Below are 13,510 nucleotides of genomic sequence, written 5' to 3' on the forward strand. Positions count from 1 at the left end.
ACTACCTAGCTCTTTTCAACCCTCCTCTTTATACTACCTGCTACCAGTAGAAACAGAGGTCTATGAAAGCACCCTCCTTTCTCAGATGCACTGCTGAGCTCAACTCAACATTATGATTCCCCCTCAATGCACAACCTCCAGCTGTTTTTACTGGGAGTTTTGGGCACTAACTGACAGAGTTCAAACTTCCTAATAACAGCAGAACAAAGTGTGTACATACTACATCTGAAATGCGCTACCCTCAAATCTGTGTTCTTCCAGTGGCAAAGACAAATATTCATAAAACATCCCAGATCCTTGCATAGGAACTAAATTGCTTCAGAAGAGGGCAGGAGAAGGTGAATAGCAAAGTTCTATTTCAGTGAGGCTTTTCTGTGAAAATGAAGAAAGCAGAAAGCAGAGGTGTTAATGCATGAAGACTTCTATTGCAGTTGTCACAGGAGTAACATGGGTTAAAATCTTAAAGCTAAAAAATTCTATATTATTTAACCTAATGACAGATTTTTAGATTCATTTGAAGACTTATTACAAGTAATACAGATAAGCATATAGAAGAATAAAGGTGAGTATAGTTGTTTTTTTATCATGTTCAGAATAATTTCTTATATACACTAAATTCATAGTCATTACTAGGAACTGACTAGGGAATGTGTAGCCTCTTTAAATAGCAAATGAAATATATAATAATGACAGTCAATGTCCTTTTCTTCTGCAGGGCACTAGAAATAACTGTGGAATTCTCAGTGTGACACTGTGCATACACACATCAATGGTTTTATAAACTCACCATGAACTGAAGGAATTTAACTTTTTTTTTTTTTCTCCAAACAAACTTAACTATTATAGACAGCAAAAAGCTCTCCTTTCTTCTTCTGAATTCTGTCAGTCCTGCACAGAATCATAAAGGTTTAAAAATCCAACTGTCCACCTACCACCAATATTACCCAATAAACCATGTCCCTTAGTTCTACATCTACACGTTTCTTGAACACCTCCAGGGACAGTGACTCAATCATCAACCTGGGCAGCTCATTCCAGTGCCTGACCATTATTTTGAAAGTTTTTCCTAATAGTCAGCCAGAACCTTCCCTGGCACAACCTGAGGCCATTCCCTCTTCTATCACTAGTTATGTGGGAGAAGAGGCTGACCCCAATCTTGCCGCAACCTCTTTTCAGGGAGTCGTGGAGAGTGCTAAGGTGTTCCCTGGGCCTCCTCTTCTCCAAACTAAACAATCCCAGCTCCCTCAGATGCTTCTTGTGCTCCAGACCCCCTGCCAGCTTTGTTGCCCTTCTCTGGACACACTCTAGGGCCTCAATGTATTTCTTGTACTGAGGGACCCAAAACTGATTGCAGTACTAGAGGTGTGGTCAGAACCAAGTACAGGGGGAATGATCACTTCACTGCTTCTGCTGGCAGCACTATTTCTGATACAAGCCAGGATGCCACTGGACTTCTTGGTCACCTGGACACACTCCTGGCTCACATTCATCATGTCATATAAGACTGTCAGCCTGACTTGGTGCCAGGAAATTCTGTGGAACAGATCCTGAATGAGATCATAAAGCATATACAGGACAGTTGAAGGATCTGACCCAGTCAGCATGGGTTCAGGAAAGGCAGGTCCTGCTTGATCAACCTGATCTCCTTCTACAACCAGCTGACCTGCCAGATGAATGAGAGAAAGGTTGTTGATGCACTCTACCTAGACTTCAGCAAAGCCTTTGACTCTTCTCTCTCAGCTTTCTCCTGGAGAAGCTGGCAGCCCATGGCTTGGACAGTTACACTCTTTTCTGGGTAAAGAACTGGCTAGAGGCCAGGCCCAGAGAGTGGTGGAGAATGGAGTTAAATCCAGCTGGCAACAGATCACGAGTGGTATTGCCCCGGGGCTGGTACCTGGGCCTGTCCTGCTTAATAATACTTATTCACCACATTAATAAAAATGCATGCAAGTTCAAATAAAATATGTGTAATAGAAGACTATGTTTGCATTTCCCAGATTAAAACCTTTGAAAATCAGATTTTACTCTTCAACTTTTAAAACATTTCTCACACTGAAACAGAAAATAAAAAGAAAATATAACAACTCAAATGTCTGTAGTTCTAGCTTATTCAGATTCACTGTGTTCAGGGAGGCATCTCTTTTTTCCTTAAGCATCAAAAGAAATTAATGACTGTGAAGCAGTCAAATAGTCTTGTAATCAACACAGAAAGAAAAATCACAGATATACATCAAGAAGATTAAACGTACTACTACCCCCATTTCGGCATAAATCTGAATAATATTGAGCATCCTTTTATTCTTCGCTCATATAGCTCTTTTCATTATAGATAGTGTCATAATATAATAATGTTAGAAAACTACTGAAAATAATATATGGGCTGTTCTGAAAGTAATACCTCCTAATTTATTACATTGGCTAATGATTTCAAAGATGGTATTGCAGAAGAGAAAGAACATTCCCACAAATACTCTGTTACATTTTGGTATTGTGTGACAAATGGTAGCAGAGAGGCAGTCAGACAAAATAGTGTCTCATGTGAAAGTGCACATGAAGAAAATGTGTGCTAGTGAATTCCTCAGTGCAGAGAAAATTGCACCCAGTGATATTCATGGATGCTTATTGAACATTTATGGAAACCAAACAGTGGTTGTAAGCACAATGAGGTAGCATGTGGTGCATTTCTGCAGTGTGACAGTGGGTCAGCTCCACTAATGCAGTTTTTCACAAGTATGGTATGCAGGCGCTTGTTCATCACTGGTGAAAATGCATAGTTAATGCTGTTAACTGTGTTGAAAGATAGTGTTTCATAGCTCAGAATTTCTTCTATTTAATAGTGATATTGTGCTCTTTGTATCAATTGTAATTTCTACAGAATTAAATAGGAGGCATTACTTTTGGTGCCAAAGTATATGTGTAATGATAGTATATAATAGCCTATTTGGCCAGTATAAAGTACAGCTTTAGCATATTAGAAATATGTTCTCAACTTAGTTTCAATTCCCTTATGTCAACTACTACGTTTTATATCATATAAAATAAGCTTTATATATACAGAATAAAATGAAGATATTACACCCAAAACAATATTTGACTTCAATCAGTTCAAATATCTGTATGGTTGGATAGAGCATTTTACTGGATTAAAGTAATCTTCAGTCCAGAGAAAAACCTTATATCCAGGTCTGCCTGGTGATGTGGGCTGCCTCTTTGCCATCTGTTCCTAAAAAGGAAGAACACAGGACTGTTTTGCCAGAGGGAATTCCTTCCCAAAGGCTGATATTTGGCAGACATAGTCTCCATACTGATGCTTTACAGAGCAGCATGAAGCATTCTCAGCACCTGTATCTCAAGGTGCAGCTCCCTTTGATTTACCTGCATACATGTTCTTCTGAATTTTTACCTCCAGCAATGCAGTTGGCCCTGTGGTTTCATCTTAATCCTCAACACCAGAGAGGTTTAAAAATAAAAAGAAGCCATATCTAACAAAACTTGGTATTAAAGTCCTACACAGTGCAAGCAAGCAGAGCATGGCAAGACAAAACAAACAAACCAAACCAACATAAAATATCATCCTAATCATAATGTTGTTCTATTTTATGCTTACAATTAAGTTTAATTATACCCTTCATGTAAATGCCTTTCAGTGTGTTTTTGCTCAAAGGCCATAAAGTCATGCTTCATAAAATCATGCAACCTTCACACACCTCCACAAGAATAACTTTTTTCTCCAGCTACTTTGATATGGTTTTATGTGCACTTGGGAGTTCTAGCTGTAGTCAGACACCTTGTGGATGTAAATCAGTTTCACTTATTGCTTAGTCCAGGAAGTTCATCTGGTAATGTGCAAGTCTGGTTACTGTTACTGACCGGGATCTTCACGATAAAGATTAATACCATACATCAGATAAAAACAAATGATCTCCGATGTATTAATAATTTCTCACAAAGATCTCAGCTCACGTACATATACAAATGACAAAGCAATAAAAAGTTTTCTGCCTGATGCATCTGAGAGTAAGTTCTTCTCTTCCTCCCTCTCTCCTCCTTTTACCTGATTTCTTCTGTCATGTGAGTTTTAAAGTAGACTGGAGCTAAATTATGGTTAATCATCAATTATTTGCTGCTAAATAATCAGCTAATCAACTTGCCAAGATGTCAAGGGAATTAATAAATGTTACTGAGAGTCATTTAATGGGAGCAACTTTTCTACCACGTTCCATTCTACTGCAGCCAAAGCAAAATTTCCACTAAAATAAGCATAAAAAATTACAGTACAGGAGCCTAGAACAGGACAGTAACAAGAACATTCAGGAAGATATCAGAATGTTCAACCTTAGAAGGAATAAATACCCACAATTTCATTATCAGATGAACAGCTTTCTGCTACCTGTCAAAAATAGCTGGGTAAATACAGGATGAGTAATCCAATAGCTAAGAAATAAATGAAATAATAATGGAGAAATAACAATGCAAAACAAAAGTGGCAGAGGAACAAAACAGTAACTCTAGAGGGAGAAAAGAGAGACACTGACCAGCTTGCATCCTGACACACTGAAGAGGTGATCTTTTCTACCAGTTTTTTATGAAGAAAGAATTTGACACAGGAAGTTTAAACATGAAGGCATCAGCTTACTCCACAAAATATGTCAAATTAATTGCATAAAGTATTCTCAGCTGTGGGGAGGCAATGAATAATGCCAGTGAGGACTGACTAGTCCTGTCTAGCTCCTTTATTTTTGATTTCTCAGATCATTCCAAAGATCCAGTGATCTGCTCTTCTCACGTGACAATCTTTAGCACTTCTTGTGCAATATTGAAGGAATTTCTACGCTCTCCATTTGTTTCTTGACTTTGAGTCTGTCTGAGGGTTTCTTAAGACAAATTCATAGAGCTCTTTGTTAACGCTCTTTGTTAACAGAGAAAAATACTGAACAAAATAGAAGCTTCATAGTTTAAATTCATAGACACATATAATATTTTAAAAGTACTTAATTGAGCATTCCCTTTGCCTGCTAGCAATGGACATAGCCTACATAGTCCTTGATGAAAAAATATCCCTGTTTTGGGCTGCAATAGGTGTATAGAGCTAGTTGTGAAAAGACAGGTCAGTATCTATAGCCATTCAAACTATATAAGTCTTTTTTTTTTTTTTTTTTTTTTTTTTCCCCCCTAGACATGTTTCTGTTAATTGCTATCAGATTGAAAGCACTTCTGGTTTGATCTGAATATCTCATTTCTTCTGCTGTTCAAAACTCTGGGACACGCCTCAGTCTCCAATGGAGTTTTTCATTATGTTTGAGTACATAACTAATTTTGAAGCTGCATGTCCTTTCTTTTAATTCGAAAGACATAAACTTTACCACAAAACACAGAACAAAGCTGATTACTTAGCTGTTAGGAAGGAAGAAGAAAAACAGGACAAGCACTGACTGCTATGAATTTTCTTACAGATAACACTGGTGGAGAACGGTGCCACAAAAATAGAAGTTAAAACCATTCATCTTAAAATATACCAAAGAAAAAAAAAAAGTATTTCTCACACATAAGGAGAACAGTGAATATATATACATACATATGTTTTAAAGTGTGGATACGTAGTACTGGTATCAGATCAATTTCACTGACTCAAAGGAAAACAAAAGCCTTTTACCAGAAATATAAATTACCTTTAACCACCAAGATCTCAAAAAGAACACTCTTCTCCTAATTTCAGTCAGAATGGCCTTCCCAAGGCTAGTCCGCTTGACATAATTTCACCAAGGAATCAGAGATTGAAATGTCAGTCATCTAAGTATCCTGTGTCTCATTAAAAGTAGGGGTGGCTGAGTTCAAACTCTATTTTGTGCATTGCAGATAAATAGATGTCAGTGTCATCACATATAGTTTCACTTTCCCTCACTTGAAGAACTGTAGTATCTTTACCTAGTGTAAAGTCTGGCACCCAATTTGCTTTCTGTGACATCGAAGTTAGATTTATCACAAAAGCAACAGCAAACACAAATTACAAGACTTTCAGAATACCCATTTTATAGGTAGAAAAATGCACCAAGAAAATATTTGAAACACATCTTAGAACAAGCTTGGATCTCAAAGATTCCAATCATTAGCAAGCTATTCTTATCTTTTGTTTACAGTAAATTGCCTGTGACCAATTGTTGCTTTTTTTTTTTTTCTAAACACTTCTGTAACCTCATTATCAAAAAAGCTGAGTAATTTATTTCTTTGACACAATTAACTACAACAACAACAAAACAACAACAAAATAAATCAGGTCTGGAGAATCTTGAGTGGGAAAAGCCTTGAAAGGCAGAGTATAACATCAAATTTACAACCACTTGTGACTGACTTGTATAAATCTGGGAGGCAAAACTTCTCTTTCCTGTACCAACCAGTTCTTCTATCACATATACTTTCATAACTTCTCCTAGATAAAATCAGTTTCTATTCTTTTCAGAGTAGAATGATTTAGACTCTCATTTTCTGCCAGCTGTAGGTTATACCGAGACAAAACTCTTGAGTTATGTGAGTGTAGATTGGCTTGTTTTCTAGCAGCTGCCAAACCTGGTGAAGCAGGGAAGCAATTTATGAATTGTAGTAGTGCAAACTCTGGATGGTTTTAATTAATAAGTGTTTTTAATTATTAAGTGCTAGTTCACTAGCAACAAAAGGGAAGGTATTTCCCAGAGACATTTGAAAGCCTAGCCTACTATTCAATCAAACAAATCATACATACTCGTAAGAAAAAGCTTTTCTAATTAAATGATGTTTTGTGCTTTTTGGGTATATCAAGGTGTGGGGATAGTACCTTATGAAAACTTCTGCTTCAAAGATCCCATTTGATTTTCCACCAGTGTAATTTCCCATTGTTAATATACTTACTCTCTGCATATATTAAGGCACATAAATAAATGAAAGCAGTATATTAGCTTGTCAGATATTATGTAAAATATCATAGGACACGATTGGTTAAGGATGAGTAATCAAAATCTGTGTTTTTAATAAACTTAATTTTAACTGAAGACCAATAAATACATACATAGCAGGGACACTAAAAATTAACTAGGCTTACATACACACTCCGCATAGATGAGCTTTTGGGACAACTAAGAGATTTAATGTTCACCGATTGGTTCTTCTTGGCTGAACAAAGGAAGAAGCATTAAAGTAATGCTGAGGGATTAAAGATCAGTAGTTTTCACATTCTCTTGAATTTCTGAAATGTTAGCTATACAAATATCCACGGTTAAGATTCAGGGAAGGGAGACAGTCTCCAAACACACATCAGTTAAGCTTCTGAGGAAAGAATGAAATAAGTCAACCTAACAAGATTCTGTACAGGTAAAAATAAAAATACTAAATCTCCTTGTAAAGCAACATTCTGGTATTCTGATGTTTTATGTGGCTTATACCGCTGGCATTTTCATAAGTCTTATAAGGAATTTTTTGTTAAGTCACTGTAAATTTTTTATTTATGCTCTTGAACAATTTCAAGGGAAAGCAAGAAAAGTTCCATAAAATATAGCCTCCAAATTCTCCCTCACACAAGGAAAGGGGTAGAAAGTCAGAGGACTTAGTATGAAAATTCAAACAGCATTCCCTACTAGTTTTCTGCTACATGTTACATACATGAGCTTTAAGAGCGGGCTGTGCAACAACAGTCTAACATGAATTACCTTCTCGGTAAGTTTACCGTCATGAGAGGTGATGTTTCTCCTTGTTTTCCAAACTACTTTTGGATCTTCTCATTCTACTAGCCCATTGGAGAATGTTCCATAGAGTCGCCTGGACCACCTCGCAGCATTCACCCTGAGAAAGAAACACATTTTGAAAATCTGTATACATCAATCTAATCTTGTAGAGACACGATAATCTAAAGTCATTGAGAAGTAATAAGAAATGTAGACAAAAATATGATATAGACGAGCTGTCATTATGCTTTCTGAGAAGGTAGGAGTTGTAAGATATGCTATACCCTCATCATACTTGCATGTGTAACACAACTGCTGAAAGTACAGTTAATTTCAGGGAGACTTTAACACACACACCAGAAAAGATTTCAAAGAATCAATTAGTCAATGTGATCACCTCATATAGCATGTGAAAATCATCCCTATTAGGTATGCCTACTGAATTTTTAAATGCTTAACAGTAATATGAAGGGTGTGTGTGTTACTGTAATGTTTCTATGAGTAGCTTCAACAAACATCCAGGGCATGATGAGAAAAAGGACATTTTTCACACATCTTCAGCAGCAACAAAACAGACACTTCCTGATGATGAGGTATACCTCTAAGCATTTGAACCTACCTTGGAGAACTGAATGTGCATTGTGATGAAAATGCGACAAAAAATTTAAAAAGAAGTACCCTGCTAAATTGTTTCCAAGTTATTGCTTAGATAAATAGGGCCCATCCTATTTAAATCAATGAATAAATAAACTTTATAAATAATTACCATACACACAATTTCATAGCTTGTATACACTAACAGGCATGAGATACAAAACAGAGCTTTTATTTCAAATCTTATAAAATCACTGCTCATTTACTAAAGAAATATAAATTTCACTGCTTCTTGTTTAAGGCAAAAGATGATGGTGACTCCAGATAACCCATGCATCATGTTTTTCAAAGACCCAACTGCTTTCTATTCCTTTGGCCTCGGCTGCCTAGCAACCTCCACAGAGCTTTCTTAGTCTATACTAATTCTGGGCAGTTTATATTTATATATTTATTTATGAGAATGTCTATAAGAAGGATGCAGAAACAAAGAGCTGTTTGTTCTTACTTTTAACACTGGACCCTAAATGCATCACCTCAAAAAGTCCTAATTGTGCAGTGAAAGGTGCCTATCTCTTTGAAATCACTTGGGAAAATCCCTCCTTCCATGAGAGGAAAGTTGAATCTGTAAGAAGCTCCTGTTGTAATGATCACTGATATTTCTTACCCTCCCTGTTTATTCAATTCCTGGACAAGCTTTTTCACCCTGAAATACTAACTGCTTATGTAATGCTCCTGCTTTCATGCAGCCTGGAGCTTTTACGTAAGATGAAGGCAGAGTTTGTTCTGCTGTACTGAGTCACTAGCAGTTTCTGCATCATCCAAGCACTGGAGAAAAACTCTGATTCTCCAGATGTGTCTGTAACTCAAAGGGGTTTGAAAGGAGATGGGACTACTTATAATAGGTAGTTTGAAACCCTATATATGGACTGTCTCTCAATGAACCACTCACCAGCTTTTCTTGGAAGAGATTGTTTCCTCAGGGTTTTTTTACTTAACTATTTTTTCAAATCTGAGGGCTGCACAGAAAACGTACTAACGTCATATAAGAAAATATGTGACCACTTATCCCACCTTTACCCTATTATCCTGAAAAGTAGATTAGGACTCATCCTTGACCTTCTTATGTTATTGATTTGGGGCTTTTTACTGGTTAGAGAAGTGGGACTTGCTAATCAGGGTATAAATTGATCTAGCAGTATTTACAAAGTGGTATTTGAATAGAATTTGCAAGTATTTTCTTTCACATATCTAAGATGTGGCTTTTGAATCTCACTGGTTTTGACTACTGAACTCATATGGAAAAGTTTCTATTTACTTCTAGATCAAATTGAAATAACTTGAAATATAACAAATATGTCTCTTGAGACATAACAACGTGCCTTGATCCCTCCATTACATTTCTTTCTGATTACCTTGACCTGTGGCTGTATTTTGTAGTAAAGGAGCAGAGCAAATCAGAGACAGAAAATGAAGCTGAAACTAGGGCTCTTAACATCTACTTTCTGCTGTTTACCAATAAAGCTATGCATAAAGGTTATTTTAAGCAGAATAAAAGAATAAACAACCATGAAAAAATCTTTCAGTTATACTTTAAAAAAAAAGAAAAGTGTCTGTATCAATATACATTAATTCATGACTTGCTGAGACCGTGACAATTAGAAGATTATGCAAGGCATCAATATTCATTTACCCCAAATTTAACAGTACAAAGTAGGTATTTTAAATAAATTCTTAATATTGTTTTGTTTTTGTTTTTTTTTTTTTTAAAAAAAAAAAAGCCCAAAACCTGAATTGCAGCATTGTCCAACAAAACAAAATACAGACAACTACATGAATAATATGGATTCAAAAATAATCTGTTGGGTAAAAAATGTTTGTTCTTAGAGATATTTATAAGCAGTGAAAGCATCCATGGAAATAGATGGGCAAAGGGATTCATTAAACAGGAGAAACAGAATTTTTCTATTCAAGGAGTCACCAGAGACAATTTTCTAAGTTATTTTACCTCTGTTATTCCAAGCAATGACATAAGTTTATAGTTCCACACAAAACTCAATTTATACTCCCGAGAGTTACTATAATACAAGAAATCTCAAGTATAATATAAAGTAAAGTAGCTGCTTACTAATAAGCAGCTTCCTCATACCTATATTCACTTTTTACACAGTATCATTATAAAAGCAAAAATTGAGGGCCTGATGTTTCCTACTCATGTAAAGCATAGTCACCATTCACTTCCTGGAAATAAATCTAATGAAAAATACCAGAAGCATATACCCGAGTATCTACTTTCCAATCTACTTTAGCAAGCAGCTTGAAAAAGTTCAAGAACATAGAAGTAGAAAACTGAAAATAAATATATTTTTCATGTACTATTATACAAAACCCAACAATAGACTTAACTACAGAAAGAAAAAAAAAAGGGAAATACAACGAATTAGTTACTAGAGAAGGAACTTAAGAAATGAGCAAAAATTTCAGAAAGAGAAATTCCTCAAGACACATTAAAGAATAAATTGCAAGCAGTCTCATCTTATTTCTGAAATCTCTGATTAAGTTTAGGCATGAAATATAATATATTTATGCTGGAAAATCTCACCTGACATGCATTTGTGCAGAAAAAAGAAAAGGTATTTCAAAAACATTTGGGCCACCCTTCCTCTGCTCTTCCAAAGAAAAGAGAGATACAAAATAGCTTAGATTTCTGGATATGAACTACAATTAAATGCAGTGTTGAAGAATGTTTATCCAAAGGACACTGTGAGGGAAACAACATGTTAAGAAAACTTTGAAAGGAAAATTATTGTTAATATATATAGTATAATCCTTGCTTGAGTAACTTGCCAAGAAGAACTGCAAGAAATCTTTCGTAATGTCAATACTATCAGTCCAATGTTCATTTCCTCAAGTGCACTCATTTTACTTCACATTTAACCCAGTATAACAGATCCTTCATCTTTAAATTTATCAATGAGTAACAAAAGCTCTTTGAAGTTATAATCAGGCTTTTGTAATTGTTATCAAAACTGCTTTTATTTATTTATTTATTTATTTTTAATTGCAATGGGATGAAAAATATCTGAAGTAAAACACTTACTAGAGAAAAAAAAAAACCAAACACACAGGGTAGTATGTCTTACCATGTTGACATAGTAAACGAGGACAAAAAAACACAGTTCCTACTATTTTGCTTTCAGATATCCAAATATATCACTATGGGAGCAGCATTCAACTACCAAACAAAGGGTAGCTATTTCAGATGCTTGACATTACTACAATGTGACCCAAGCTGCAATTCCATAAGAGTGCAAATCCCATATCTCATCTGTTTGCTCCTGTAGAAGTCTTGTACAGAAGAAGTCTCCTGTATTGTCTCAAGGATATCTGAAACAGTATTAGAAGCTTTTAATTACAAATCTGAATCACTCACAAGCAGTTCATAGGATGTGTGTGAACTCTGGATATTTATGTTAAGTAACAAGTAAGAGTAAGGTCGATAAAACAAAAAATTGCAGGGCGCTATTTCCACATAAGACTTTCAACAGTCTCAGAGGATACAGAGAGGGAACAGTTTCTTAAATGTAGAAGTATATCTTTAAAAAAATTCATCTATCTTATTCTTATATCTTTATAAACATTCTTACTATTAAATATGAAGTTAAAACTCACTTCCAAATAACTGCTGACTCACTGTGCAGGAAACCCAGCTATCTGTTTAGTTGATGATGTAAAAAGGCATTTGTGTCAGCTTCTATTCCTCTCAATTGCTGACACATTCTGTTATTTCAGAGCTCTATTCTACTTTATACACTTAACAGATTACAACTTATATACACCAAATGTCCTCGATCCTTGATTATTCATAGCAAGGCCGTAACAATGTTTTTCTGATCTTTAACCCAGTAAAATCCTCAGTAAGGATTACTCTTCTGCAGCAGTCCTATAATTTTTCTGTACTGCACTTCTGATTTTTCTTCCTTCAAGGATACCAGATGGAAACAAAACAAAGAATAGTTGCAACTCTGGTATATTGATATTTTTATACTTCTGCATCTGAGTTAAGCAGATGGAGATTAGGTAATTCTGCACAGCTATTGTCCAAAACAACTCAAGTTAAGGTATAAATACCAATTTCTAAAATCACATTCCATGCTTTTCTACATGACTTACAGCAGATAAATTCACTCAAATACATGTATTATTGACTGGAAATGTTTTGTACATCTAATCAATACACTAGTTTATCTATGTTGAACCAATACTTTAGTCTATTTGTTCTGCCCAACCTAACTAATACAAAGCTGTGGGTGATTTTTTTTAGAGTGAGAGTATAGTATAAGAAATAAGACTAATGTCTCTTTAATGTGTATGTGTTTATAAAAACAAAATGGCATTAAAATATTTACCCCTGCCAACAGTCCTTCCATTTTATGACTAGCTCTTTTGACTACTAATAATCTCCAGACTCTTGTCTGACAAATTTCTGTTTAATTAATTAATTGGTTTTTAAAATGAAAATTAACTTTAAAAACAAATAGGATTTTGTCTGTAGGAGAGACATAGGATGCTCCCTCTCACTACTCCATACAGGCATTTCTCACTCATAAAGCATTTCCAATGTTAGATGATTACAGATAAAGAAGTAATGTGAATGATCTACCCCATTATTTAACATATTTTCTGCCTTTCATAGCCTGAAGATATTGTAAATGAAGGTAATATCACTTGCAGGTCTTTTTTTCCCCAAGGTATCGTAAGTATGTACAGATTTTAGCTGACATATTACTTTCAGAAGTATACAAATACTATGATTTGTCTTACTTTAATGAGGAATAAATATTTTTTTTATCCTATAAGTAAACAGCTACACAACATTTTTTTTTTATATACCTGTGAGATTAATTCCATGTAAGGTACAAAAATTCATATCTGCTGACTTGTGGCAGATTGAGGCGTAGCTAGTATACTTGAAACACATTTAGTAAACTAAGGCATAATGTCATTCTTAAATTATATTAAGGATCATTGTTTTTGTTGCTGTCAAAAAACTTAATTTAAGTAGTGAAAGGTTGGAAAACAGCAATAACATTCCATATTCATTCAATCACTCACTCATTCATTAGAAAATCAATGCAGAACAAAAGAAAATGGGCATATAGTTCTGGCATATAGTTCAAAATGAGACAAGAAACTGACAATCCTCTTAGTTTCTATGCTAAAGGAAT

General features: G+C 35.1%; 1 protein-coding gene across 8 annotated transcripts in view; it reads right to left on the reverse strand.

The window, feature by feature from the left end:
- LRRC4C (leucine rich repeat containing 4C) overlaps nucleotides 1-13,510 on the reverse strand; it is a 426,317-nt gene that overhangs the window by 40,446 nt on the left and 372,361 nt on the right. For 6 of the 8 annotated variants that reach the window (XM_032444954.2, XM_032444951.2, XM_032444950.2 and 3 more), the window contains one exon: nucleotides 7,677-7,809. The gene's annotated coding sequence lies outside the window, so the exon portion shown is untranslated. The remainder of the gene's footprint in view (nucleotides 1-7,676; nucleotides 7,810-13,510) is intronic. The other 2 variants (XM_085550229.1, XM_085550231.1) reach the window with 1 other exon arrangement.

Source organism: Coturnix japonica, chromosome 5 (assembly GCF_054131305.1).
Source record: "Coturnix japonica strain WE chromosome 5, WE-NBRP24, whole genome shotgun sequence".
Taxonomy (NCBI): Eukaryota; Metazoa; Chordata; class Aves; order Galliformes; family Phasianidae; genus Coturnix; species Coturnix japonica.